The sequence below is a fragment of the Miniopterus natalensis genome, chromosome 1, assembly GCF_054644295.1.
Source record: "Miniopterus natalensis isolate mMinNat1 chromosome 1, mMinNat1.hap1, whole genome shotgun sequence".
Taxonomy (NCBI): Eukaryota; Metazoa; Chordata; class Mammalia; order Chiroptera; family Miniopteridae; genus Miniopterus; species Miniopterus natalensis.
The window spans coordinates 158,685,998-158,699,685 of record NC_142081.1 but is presented as its reverse complement, the minus strand read 5'-3'; the positions used below and the strand labels follow the sequence as shown (position 1 = coordinate 158,699,685).

Below are 13,688 nucleotides of genomic sequence, written 5' to 3'. Positions count from 1 at the left end.
TGTGATTTATACCCTTTGATACCCATGTGGTCCCAGGGCTGTACGGAGATCATCGAGTCCCTCTTCCCTTTGGCAGCATCTCAAGCCTTTGAAGAGACCCCCTATGCCCCTGCAACTCTCCTTCTTAAGTTCTTCTGCTTTATTTTCTCCAGTTGTTCCTGATGAGGATGGTGATGGCGACACTAATAAGAATAACCAACATTTATTAGTTACATATTATGTGTTTTAAAGTAATTTATATATATTAATTCATGTAAGCCTCATACCAACCCCATTTCATAGATGAAACTGAGGCACAGAGAGGTTAAGTAATGTTCCCAAGGTTTTCCAGCCGGTGTGTAACAGAGCCTAACTTTGAGTCCAGGTGGCTTGGCTCCTAAGACTTCCCTCCTAACACCACCCCTGGACGACACGCCTCTGCTGTGATCCGGGTTGTCCCCATCTCCGCTAGAGTGACATCCAGAGGAGGGCACAGTGGTATAGGTGCTGCCTGTCTATGGGCTGCACCTTCCTACTTAGTAAGTTTCTGTTACCACCACCCAAGTTCCCATTAGCTGCAGGCTGCACCCCAGAACACTGAAGCAAGGGGAGCTCCTGAGCGTCCTTCACCAGCGCCACTGTGCCTGTGCCTCATCCAATACGTGGTGTTAGCTCAGGCCAACCCAATTAGAGCAACCACCTCAGCTTCTCCCCAATATCTGAGCAGCTAAAACTAGGGACCACATATCATAGAAAAGAATCCTGACTGTGCATAATTATCAACAACTTCTGATCCTGCAATCGGGGCCTGCTATTTCCATCTTTGGATCTGGGGCAGCTTTCTGCAGTTTCTGTTACACTTAGGAGAGCTGGCTAAACCCTGTGGCTTCATTAGTATTTGATTCTGTAACAAAAGCCTTTTATTTTTTAAATTATTTATGATCTAATCTCTAACATTCCCTTCAAGGATTTGGTTAAAGTTGAGCGTCTTTGTAAACATATTGAGTGCTGATAATTAAATATGGTGGTCAGACACTGATTTATAGGCAGTACACCCTGGGGTTTTAAGTGATCTGAAGGCTGTGTGATGTTGAAAGAGAAATGGGCAATTTTCAGAATTCACATTTTATACTGATGCTATTACGAACATATTAGCTAACTCTGAAAACTGGCCTAAATTGCTGGAACCTAAATTCATTATCTTGGAAGAAAGTAATGCCATTTAAGTCAGTAAGACATAATTTGCTTTATTTTTGAGTGTTATATACAGCTGTCCCGATAGCTATGTTCCAAAGCTGCTAAGCTCACAGTTGAATTCTCTGTAAGCCAGTAGCATTCTGCACAACAGATTTCACATTTTAGTGCAGGACATTAACATTATAGAAGGGATGGCACACTCACTGTCCCAGTGATGTCCACGATTAATAAGTTGCACATATTGCCCAATTTTCAAATTTTTTAGTTTCAGACCACTATACTTCATAAGTTCTCATTCATTCAATGTACAATTTAGGGTTCACAGGCCAATTGATAAGCATTGGGAATACAGTGAGACACAGTCCTCTACCCTAACCATGTGAACAAAGTTACCATTATCAGTGAGTATTGATCAAATCAAATGTCGTAATGTACCTCCAGATGTGATGCAACAGGAGGACACAGTGTCACCCCTGTAGTTTCTTGCCAAACTCGTTTAACACGAATCTAATCACAAAGAAACAGTCAGACAAATCCAAATTTAGGGGCCATATATAAAACTGGCCTGGATTCTAAAAATGTCAAGGTCAATAAAAGAAAACATAAGAAGAAAAGGCAGGGCACTACTGGAAGATAAGGAGATTATAAAAACATGATAATTAAATACAGCGAATGAACCATGATTGGATCCTGGGTTTTTTATTTTTATTTTATTTATTTTTTAAATATATTTTTATTGATTTCAGAGAGAGGAAAAGAGAGAGGGAGAGAGAGATAGAAACATCAATGCTGAGAGGGTCATTGATCGGCTGCAGCCCGCAACCCGGGCATGTGCCCTGACTGGGAATTGAACCTCGATCACCTTGATCCTAGGTCAACGCTCAACCGCTGAGCCACGCCCAGCCAGGCATCCTGGGTTTTTTAAAAAAGCTATAAAGGTCATTGTTAGGACCAGTGGGAAGTTTGAATATCTACTCTATTTATATTGTTATATCATATATAATATGTCATATCATACAGACTCTATATTATATTATTTTATTTTATTAATGTTACATTTTTGGAGTATGACATTGATATTGTAATTATATAAGAGAATGTCTTTATTTTGGGGAGATACATACTAAGGTATTAAGAAGTAAATGTCATGATGCCTAAAGTTTACTTTCAAATGGTTCAGTAAAAAAAAAATTGTATCTATAATTAATAGATATATTAATATCTATTTTATATTACAGCGATTTAATACTTTACATTGATTTAATATTTTATATTAATAGGTATATTAATATCTATAGTGTATATGTGTGTACATATATATATATATATATATATATATATATATGATTATTTTATTGGCTTCCTAGGGCTGCTGTAGCAAATTACCACAAATTGGCTGGGTTAAAACAATAAAAATTTATTTCCTCATCATTCTGGAGGCAAGAAATGTAAAATCAGGATAGTGGCAGGCCCGGCTCCCTCTGAAGTCTATAGGGAAGGATCCTTCCTTGCCTCTCCCAGCTTCTGGTGGCGGCCAGCCATCCTTGACATTCCCTAATTTGCAGCTACATCACTCCAATCTTTACCTTTGTCTTCACCTGATATTATTCTCTCTGTGTGTCTTTGTCCAAATGTCCCTCTTCTTATAAGGATACCAGTTATTGGATTAGGGCCCATCCTAATCCAGCATGACCTCATCTTGTCTTGATTATATCTGCAAAGACCCTATTTCCGATAAGTTCATATTCATAGGTACTGGGTAGACATGAATTCTGGGGGACACTATTCAACCAGTTCAATATGTAAAGCTGTTACAGAGGGAGGGGAGAAGCGAGAGGAAAGAAGAGTATATAATGTGGCAAAACATTAACAAATGGTGAATTTTGGTGAAAATTATGTATTTATTTTACCCTTCTTTCAAATTCTCTAAAGGTTTGAAATACATTTAAGTACAATAAAATTCGAGGGGAAAATGCTCTATAGGAAGGGGGTGGGGGACATTGCCTTTGCCCATAAGGGTAGCTCCACGTTGCGAAGGACACAGTGGAGGGACCTGCATCCTGATGATCTGAGCGCGCATGCAACAGGACCGGAGACAACTGTGCTAACTCAGGGCGGGCAGCTTAGCAGGGGTTTCCATGAGAAGTGACACCCAGCTGAGCAGGGGTTTGCAGGACAGTGTAGGAGCCAGCTGCAGGGGTGAAAGTGCACTTGGGGCATTGCCAGCTGGCCAGGACAGTTGGAGCAAAGGGCATGTGTGTAAAAATGGTGGAAGCGGAACCTGGAGAGAGGCAGGAGGCATGCCGTTGCGGACGCTGCATGGAGATAATTGGCTTTGGCCACGAAGATCAAGAGGAACCGAGGCAGGACTTTAGGCAGGTATAATAACCTGAGCACATTTCTGTTTGGGGGCTAGGAGCATGGAGAAGCCTGGAGACATCGGCTGGGAGTCTGGTGGGATAAGCCAGATAAGAGATAAGCAGCTTTGGAGGAGGGGAGGGTGTGTGAAAGCTCTGGAGGAGCTGAAACCCAAAGGCCTTGGCTGCTGAATGGATAGAGACGTGGAAGAGGGAGGGAGAGGGTGGCTTGGGCGCCTGGGTGTGGGTGCGGCCTTCCCTGCCCGCTGGCTGGAGGAAGAGAGGGCCGAGGTGTGGCTGTGGATGGGGGGGGGGGGGGGGCATAGGGGCTGTGCTCAGTGTGGAAGTGCTGAACTGGAAGGGCCGGGTGGGGGCCTTGGTGAGGTGACCTGAGGCCCAGGAACAGGCCTGGCTTGCTGCTCTTGCACATATAGCTGTGTGTGCAGTGAGATCATGGATTTTGACATTTCCCAGTTCGCGTGTGGGGAGACTGTAGTTCCAAGTAGAAGGCTGGGTATGAAGCCCTGCAAAGCAGGGCAAAGGGGAAGGCCCAGCAAAGGAGACCAGGGGGAATTGGACAAAGAGGGCAGGAGCTTGAAAATCTAACATCTTAAGGACAGTGGCCCCCCTTTGAACATCAGCAATCTGCAGCCACAGGAAGGAAATGAGAGAATGGGGGAGAGGGGCCTCCCGGAGGAAATCTCTCCTACACTCCACCATGCAGGACAGGCAGGACAGCGGCCTTCCCGGACGCACTCCGAGTCTCTGGCAGGTTATTTTAACTTCCACCTTGTAAAGTCAATGTTCGTACTCTGATAATTGTCCTGTCCAGTGGCTTGTCCTAACTCTAACTCGGGAGGTTACCGCACGAGCCCAGGAGTGGTATGTGAGAGAGAGACCGGGCGAGTGAAATATAATAATCCTGCAGCCGCCAGCCCTGATATCCGTGACAGATACGACCATCGCTGTGCATTGCGTTCTGCCGCTTGCATCTCCTGGTCAGGAGCTGTCAGCGGAATTTGTGGAATGGCTTGTTCTCTTGGAGTCACCCAATAGCCCGGAACAAAGTGAGCACACATTCTTACTTTTATATAAGAGCTAGTGAGGAGTGTTTCAGCCGCCGATCAGAAGCAGGGAGCCCTTGCAATGCCTGCCCGCCTTCTCTCCCCCCCCCCTTTAAGGAAGAAAAAAGCAGGGAGGGAGGGGAGAGAAAGGCAGACCCCTTGTGCAGAAGCCACCAGAAGAATGGCATCACAGGTTGGAGGGAAGAGAAATAGGAAATATGGGAAATAAGGATACTCTGGGTTTTTTACTTTATGGAATATATTTTTATTTCTTTGAATAATCTTCTAGGAAAAAAGGTACTAAAGTATGAGGTAACTACTGTGAGGTCCTATGTTACTCATACAGTGAGCCTGAGGAGCTGAGAGAGCCCCTTCTCTCACCACAGCATTTCAGGGTGTTCGGTTGCACGTAACACAATGAAAGAGACTGATGGACTCAGCCCTGGGACGTTCAGAAGCAGCGGTCGAGGTGTCCACTTGACTCAGTGACTCACCAGATGTCTTTCTATGGTGTCAGTTTCAAGCGAAGGCTGGCTCCACCTTTCAGTGCTCATCTCTGGGGAGAGGAGGCCGGTGACCATGACCGACCCCTCTGGCCGGGAAGTGTCACGCGCCGGCTTGGTGGGGATTGGCTTTCCTGAACCAGGCCCTGCAGCAGCGGGGGGGGGGGGGGGGGGGGCTCACCCCGGAGATGGGGTCACCATGTGCGCAGTGAAGGAAGGGTGGAGTAGATACTGGGGTGCAAACCACAGTGCCCACTGGAACATCTCCTAACCAGTGCCTTCAAATTCCTGCACTGAGGATGAAAACCCCTTTAAAGGGGCTTTAAGCCTCTTATTCTGAAATCTGAGATAAAAATGAAATAGTAACAGTGAATTTACACTAAAATGTGTTGAGAGAGTAAATTTTTACTACTGCATAAATGTCAAGTGAGCTAAGAAGTCATTTTATTTCTCTATAATTGAATTAAATGAACTCATGACCCCCAATTTCTACTTGGTAATAGAAAACTCAATCTTTTTTAAAAAAAATATATCTTTATTGATTTCAGAGAGAGGAAAAAGGAGGGAGAGAGAGAGATAGAAGCATCAGTGATGAGAGAGTCATTGATCGGCTGCCTCCTGCACGCCCCCGACTGGGGATCGAGCCCACAACCCGGGCATGTGCCCTGACCGGGAATCGAACCCTGATCGCCTGGATCCTAGGTTGACGCTCAACCACTGAGCCATACCTGTCCGGGTGAAAACTCAATCTTTTAAATTCAAGATAAATTCAGTTACTTCTGGTTTAACACCCAGTCTTTTTTTGAAAAGCATTTATTATTTAATGAACCTTCCTCCACATGACTTCGAGCCACCAGGACATAGCCGCCCAGCCCCTCCATCCACCCTTAATGTTCTCAGCTCTTCTACTAAGGAATTTGGTCTCACCATGACCTTCTGCTTTGGAAGCTTTTCCTTCCCCAGAGCTCTGTTGTAGCCCTAGAGCAGGGGTGGGGAACGTCCAGCCCTCAAAATCATTTGGTCTGGCCCTGTCAGGGCAACCTCAGGTGGGGCTGGAAATTCAATAAATCAAGGAGATTTTTTCATATTTAACTTTTTTTAAAAAAAATATCTTTATTGATTTCAGAGAGAGGAAGGGAGAGGGAGAGAGAGAGAGAGAAACATCAATGATTGGCTGCCTCCTGAACACCATGACTGGGGATCAAGCCCACGACCCCGACACATGCCCCAACCAGGAATCAAACTGTGATCTCTTGGATCCTAGGTCGATGCTCAACCACTGAGCTATGCCTAGCTGGGTTCATAGCTAATTTTTAAGCTGATAATTTTGTATGGCCCAAGAATGATGTTATAAATATAAATATGACCCTTGGCAGAAAAAAGGTTCCCCACCCCTGCCCTAGAGGAACAGAGCAAAGGGTTTATACTATACTCCCTGGTGGGCATGAGGAAAGATGCCTGCCAACCCTCTCCATCTAGGAGCCAGCAAGGACATGTTTCTGATCTGGCACTACTGGGGGCACTGATCACCCTCGCTGGTGAATCAAGAACAGCAGGCTCTCTCTGGATGCTCTAGCTCACCAGCACAAGAGCTGCGTTAGAATGTGACTGTAGTCTCAGGAACCAGTCCTTCTTGAGTAAGTTCTTAGCCAATTTAAGATTCTTCTCTTCCTCCCACCTTTTTAAAAATTTTTTAACCATTTCCCTAAAGATTATCTCAGTTCCTGGCATTCTTATGCACAACCTTGATATTTAAAGAGTAGACAACTGTTCAAGTGCCCATCAGTAGATGAGTGGATAAAAAAGCTGTGGGACATTTACACAATGGAATACTATGCAGCTGTAAAAAAGAAGGGTGGCTTACCCTTTGAGTCAGCATGGAGGGGCCTGGAGAGAACTATGCTGAGTGAAATAAGCCAGTCAGAGAAAGACACGTATCTCATGATCTCACTGATACGTAGAATCTAATGAACAAAATAAACTGACAAAATAGATCCAGAGACATGGAAGCATGGAACAGTCTGACGAATGTCAGAGGGAAGGGGGGGTGGAAAGAACTTATATGCATATATGCATAACCCACGGACACAGACAATAGTGCAGTGAAAGTCTGGGGGTGGGGCTAGTATGGAGTGGAGGGGGCCAATGGGGGGAAAAAGGGTCATCTGTAATACTTTCAACAATAAAGATACATTTTTTAAAAAAGAGTGAGCAACTGTGAACTCCTCCTTGTGAGGAGGCCTCTTCTGAGCTGGCTTTGGCTTTGGCATTTGTTCTCACTGCCATTCACTGCTGATGTCCCTGGGCTAGCCATGCCCTTTGGCTTCCCGGTTCCCACACCTTCAAGGCAGGGCATTCCCAGTCCAGTTGCTTTCTCCAACCAGACTCTTGCCTTCTCACAGGAGAAGGGTGTGAAGGAAGCCATGGAATATGTCTGCTGCTCTTCTGTGCTGCTCTGATGCTGCGGGACATGGAGGTGCAGGTGCGGGTCTGGCTCGGATGGTCTCTCCAGCTTGGCCTGCCCTGTGGCCATTGCCTCTCCCGTTGGCATAGGGCTCTCTGTGAAAATATCTCCTTGCGGTATTCTCGAGGGGGCGTGGAGACACAGTCCACCTGCTCTGAGACTCAAATCTCTCTGAAGGTTTCCGTCACCCCTGCCTCCAGGGTTGGGACTTTCCATTATCCACCCTGACCAATGACTTACTCTCCTGCAAGCTTCTTTTTTTTTGCTTTTCTTCCAGCCCAGCAAAATTTAAAAAAAAATCATTTCTATGTCTCGTTTGGAGGGGATGAGGGGGAGGATTACATAATTTTCATTCTTTTGAATCTCTTGGTTATGGCATGAACCCTACAACTTAGTAGTTTTGCTCTAGGTTTGGACGTTGACTGTAGTCGCGTGATTCGGAACTGGTTTTCTCAGCTTTAGCAATACAATAGAACTTTCTCATGAATCAAATAGCTTTATTTCTTATTGATTTTGTTGCTGGAAACATATATGGCCCAATTTCCCCTTTGCTGGGGCTCCTGTTCCAAATCTCTTGAGGTGAGCTGTGATATATAATCCGATATTCACTTTTCTTCCTCAGAGATTGTAATGTTTAACATCAAAAAAATGGTCTTGTCTGAAAAAGTCATTGCTTGCAAGGCAAATGGGAAAGCATTTAGGAGCAAGTGACGGCTGTTCCTGCTGTTCAGCAGTGGGCTAGTTTTTATGAGGCACAGATTAACAGTGCTGGACGAACAGGGGGTGCAGCCTGGTTGCATACTCTTGGCGTGTGGCACTGCCACGTGTGCACTTCCTTTCTGTGGGGACGCTCCTTCGTGAGGGGCGCCTGCAGTTCTAGGCTCTCGTAGGACAAGGCCTAGGCCAGCGACTCGATGGCCGGCTCACAGCCACAGCCCGGCCTCCCGGCCTCCCGGCTTCCCGGTCCGTTCCGACGTGCACGCCGCTGGGTCCCTTCAGTGCTTCACTGAGACTAAATGCACTGAAATGGGCCGGGGTTTTCTCAGGATTAAAACTTGTGTGTAGGTCTGTTATCTTTTGTACTTTTAGTTGCTTTTTCTCTTTTCTCAGTAGAGATTGAATCTAGCATCCTGAGTGAGTGAGCAACCAACACAAGATGAAAAATATATCTTGGAGCCCGGGCTGCGTGGCTCAGCGGCGGAGCATCGGCCTATGGGCCGGGAGGTCGCGGTTCGATCCCTCAGGGCACAGGCCTGGGTTGCGGGCTTGGTCTCCAGCAGGAGGCAGCTGACCAGTGACTCTCTCTCATCGATATTTGTAGCTTTCTCTCCCTCTCCCTTCCTCTCTCTGAAATCAATAAAGATCTATATATATACATATATTGGATGAGAAAAACCCAGAGAGAGGTTTTGTCTTGGTGTAGAGGGACACTGAACATGAGATCTTTAGTTCTCACACCCAGACAAGCTTTGAATAAGCAGAACATAGAGCAAAGAGAACCAGATTAACAAGCGACACCCAGATGAAAGCGCTTCTCACCTTCTGCATCTGCATCCAGTAGACAGAGAGGGCCGCACATGGGAGGCTGGGTGCTGACTAGTTGGTCTCTGGAGGAATATTCTCCTAACCAACTTCTCAGTGGACTCAGATGCATAAAAAGGAAAAATTGCCAAGGAATATAGTTGCTTTCCCAAATTGCCCTGGGGTGCATTAAGTTATCCTGAAGCAGTGACTTCCAGTTTCCTCGTACTATATTCGATTCAGGGTAGGAGCCTGCGGGTGCATTGTTCTTTGCTATTTTACATAAGTAAGGGACTTGAGCATCTGTGGAGTTGGGTATCCCCAGGGGGTCCTGGAACCAATCTCCCAGTGGATACTGAGAGAAGACTGTGGTTAAGTTTGGGGGGAGTCAAAAGTCGTACCTGGAATTTTGACCGTGTGGAAGTTGGTGACCCTTACCCCCGCGTTGTTCAAGGGTCAACTGTATAGTAATAGTTGTGCTGTTTGCTTGGTTTTGCAATTTTGACCTCCAACACTCTCCCACTCAGAGTGCACATAGACTAGAATCTTTTTACAATGTAGCTAATGAGATGACAGGATTTCCATGAAAACATTAGTCAAATGGTGGACTTAAAGCCCTGAACATTGAAAATGCAATCCGTTGTAGTAACCCAATAAAGTGAGGGTTTGGCCCATGTCCCAACACCAGCATCATGGGGAGACTCAACTATTTTCACTCTTCAAATAAGACAAATATAATTCATCCTGTGGAGAAGTTTGTGAGAATTTCACAACGCCAAGCAAATAATTTGTACACTGCAGTAAAAAGTAGTGGTTGAGAGCACAGTGTTTATAAGTCATAGCCTTGGGTTGAAATCTCAGCTCAGTCACTGTCTTAGCCCCAGCAAGATACTTAACTCTGTCCATATGTGAGTTTTCCCTCCAGTTTACTGTGAATAGTGTACACATGCCTGTGCCAAGAGATTGGCCTTCTCAGTCCTCAAGAAGGTGCTATGATGGGAAAAAGATTTGAAAGATCATCATAATCTGAGCTTCTGCATCTATCAGCTATAATTGTGTTCTCCTCATGGGGCTGGTTTAGAGATTAAATGCAGATCACTGCAGAGTGTTCAGTACAGCACTTAGTAAGCAATAACCCAATGGCAGTGTGCTCTGCACATACAGCCCTTGGCCAGCCATTCAATTTCACCAGTACATGGAAAATGTCTAGAGGATAATTACTTCCCACTCCTTTGCAAAGAAATCCTAAAAGCCATGAGCAAAACCATCAAACAAATAATTCCTTTCCAGGGAGGCCAATGATGATGGCCATTGGAACCGATCCCGGTTCTCTCTGCCAACTCGCTCTTTGAAGGCTTCCTTCTTTTACAATAAGTAGCTGAAAAGTGTAAACACTTCAGTCTCCTATCCCACTGGGAATAAAACGATTTCCTCAAAGTTGAGAGGCTGCTGTAGTTCATTTCCAATACACAGGAAGAGTCAGGGCCAAGATTTATTTTTCCTCATAAAGCAGGTCTTGATGAGCTACATTTTGGTTCATTTTACTCATGGACACCTTGTAATAATTTATTTCACTATACTGTGCTTACTGTAAGGGCATATATGTTAGGGTCAGAGAGGGGGTAAGACTGTCTAGAAAAAGCCAAATCATAGTTAAATTGAAATGGACACTTATAGTACCTAAGTGAGGTTTAGTGATTTCCCAGAGAAACCCAATGGCAGATGTCACTGGAGTCAGAAACTGTTGTTCTCATCACTCTAAAGTCTGATTTCAGGTTGTTCCCATTTGTTCCAAAGGGGCTGGTTGCTCCAGTAGCTCAGGAACTAGATGACTATGGGCAGAAGACAGAGGCGAAGAGTCTCAGCATCATCTTAGAGAACACTGCCATGGAAGGGCCAAGATTGAGCTCACAACTGGTGCAGAATGTTTAAAAGCAACACACCATGCAAAGATTTTGTATTTAAAAAACAAAGGGACAAACATAAAACTACCACCCTCTCTTCTTGGCCCAACCAGCTGATTGAATGTGGAAAATAACCACATATTACATTCACTTAATTTTTTTGAAAAGGAGTTTGCACACAATCTGGGAAGCTGTCAACTAAGTAGAGATTAACAGAGTCTTGCTTTAACCAAGTTTTATTTTTGTAACTGCAGAACACACTCCTGTGTCTGGGATAGTGTCTTAGAGCAGAGATGGGAATCTGAAGACTAAGCTTCCACCCCTGCCCAGCAGCTATTTAGCTCTATGACCCTGGGCAGAACAAAGAAAATCTTGCATCATTTTCTACCTGTAAAATTATTACTTATAAAGTTAAAGTGTCCATGGAGTGAAATTCAGAGACCTAGAGGTCCAATAAATGAGATTATGTGTGGAAAGATGTGATCTGTGTGTGGTATGCAGCAGGTGCACTGTAAGGTGGCCTGTGGTGTGTGTAGAGCACCAAGTCCTGGGACTTCAGAGCTGGGTGGAGCCTTAGAGGTTATTCTATCTCCTTTATTTGCCTTTGCTTGTCTCTACCGTGATCTATTGTGCATTGATTTTACAGATTAAACTCTCATAAAACAATCTTATTTCCTGTATTTCCAGGCTATTGGGGTGGGTGTGACCCTCAGTGGAGCTCCCAAGTTCAAACTGATGTGCTACTGTGATCACTTACAACCAGGCAGATAAAATATTTGTTTAGTTGTCTGTTCTCCGTTGATCGAGAATTCCTTGACATCCAGGGCCTCTCCCTTTTTGAGCTCTATATCCCTAGGACCAAGCACAATGTCTGATGCAAAAGAGATGCTCAATAAGTGTTTATTATAAAAACACTTATAATTACATAAAAAAAGATGTAGCCCAATCCAATTGAATTTAGACTTATTTGAAGAATAGTAAGTTCGCAGAAGACTGGCATCCTCTTGGAGCCTAGACCTTGATGGGACACCAAAGGGCAAGCACTTGTCACTGTTATCAGGTACTGCAGGGGTGGTCAGCACTGTCAGACTGCAGTTTCTCATAATGGTCACAAGAGAAGCACAATCTCTGATGGGTGCTGTGCCTGCTTTCCTGGGTCTTCATGGCCTTAAAGCCAGTCTGGCTTCTCCCCAAGGAGGCTAACCCCTGCAGGCCACCCTTCTCAGTCTCCTAGTCAACTGACTTCTGGTGCGGTTGGCCAGTGTGAGAAGGATGATTGGAGGGTGGGAGGAAGGCAGACCCAGGGTATTTCTCTTATCCCTGATCTCAGAGAGTGTCTTTGACAGTGGTTGTGTCTTCTCCAACACATTAAATCCTGCCTGCCATGGCTGCACCAGACAGAGCCCTGGGTGTTGAAGTGTTAGTGGCTTTTTGCTGTGGCTTGGGAATGTACCCACGACCTACATAACGAATTCCCTTGTGTTACATTTCCTCTGTTTTAAATACTTAGAGTAATTTCTCTGTTCCTGAATCAACTCTGACTGACATGATTCTAACTTCCCACAACTGGCAAGAAATTAATCAAGCGATGTGTATGGAACACTGATTTTATGCCACCTCCTGTGCTAGGTACTGAAGATACCAAAACAGATATGGTGTGGGCCCTGCCCTGGAGGAGCTTACGGTCTGATCAAGGAGACAGACATGTAAGGGAAGAATCTGTGCGGCAATAGGTTAATGAAGTTGACCAAGTTCACAGCGGTGCGTGAGCCTGGAGGGAGAAATGACTAACTTGGGGAAAGGGAGAGTCAAGAGGGGAGGGTTTTAAAGAGGAGGAGCTAATGTAGTGTTAAAACACTGTACAGGCTCTGGAAATTGCTTGATTCAGATCCTGCCTCCAATATTTATTAACTGTATGATCGGAAACAACTGTTGTTGTTGTTAGTTTGTTATTGTGACCTCATTATGTCTCAATGCCCTTATTGGTCAAATGTGAATAACAGTAACTACATCATAGTGTTATGTGAAGATTAAATGGCTTAAAAGATATAAAGCACTTAATACAGTGCCTAGCTCATGACAAGCCCTAAAACTATTAGCTATTATCACGAATACTGTAGCTTGACCAGCAAGGGAAGTATAGGTGTTCAGCTCCTAATACAGTACCTGACACACAGTAGGTGCTCAACAGAATTGGCCGACTCAACGAATGAATCAGCTAAATAAATAAACAAATAAATGAGTTTACCAAGCAAATGATGACAGATGGAAAGAAGGGCATTCCAGGCACTGGGCAAAAGCATGGTGGTTGGAATACCACAAGTCTGATTGGTTTGACTATGTGTGTTAGTCTCTTATGAGTGTGATCCATGTGAAGGTTTCCCCCCTGAACTCACCCCTGGCCACAGTGACTAAGTCAAACTTCCAGCCTGCAGAGTTAAACTACCCCCTTCCCTTTCCCAAAGTTCTTCTTTTCAAAGTCAATAAAACACATTCAAGATAGGCAGTCCTGAATGGGACTTGGTGGTGAGAGTAGGGTTGCCAGATTTAGCAAATAAAAATACTAGATCTTGAGTTAAATTTGAATTTCAGATAAATAAATAATGTCTAGACATTAAGACAATTGTTTTAAAGTCTATGCACACGGCTAATGACCCATTAGCAGTTTTTTTCTAAAAGGAGAAATTGGCCCTTAATAT

At 44.6% G+C, this 13,688-nt stretch overlaps 1 non-coding gene across 1 annotated transcript; it reads right to left on the bottom strand.

The window, feature by feature from the left end:
• Window positions 1-6,591: 6,591 nt before the first annotated feature.
• LOC148094460 (small nucleolar RNA SNORA3/SNORA45 family) lies at window positions 6,592-6,721 on the bottom strand. The gene has a single exon (XR_015716501.1). It is a non-coding gene; the product is annotated as a small nucleolar RNA SNORA3/SNORA45 family (small nucleolar RNA).
• Between the last annotated feature and the right edge of the window lie 6,967 nt (window positions 6,722-13,688).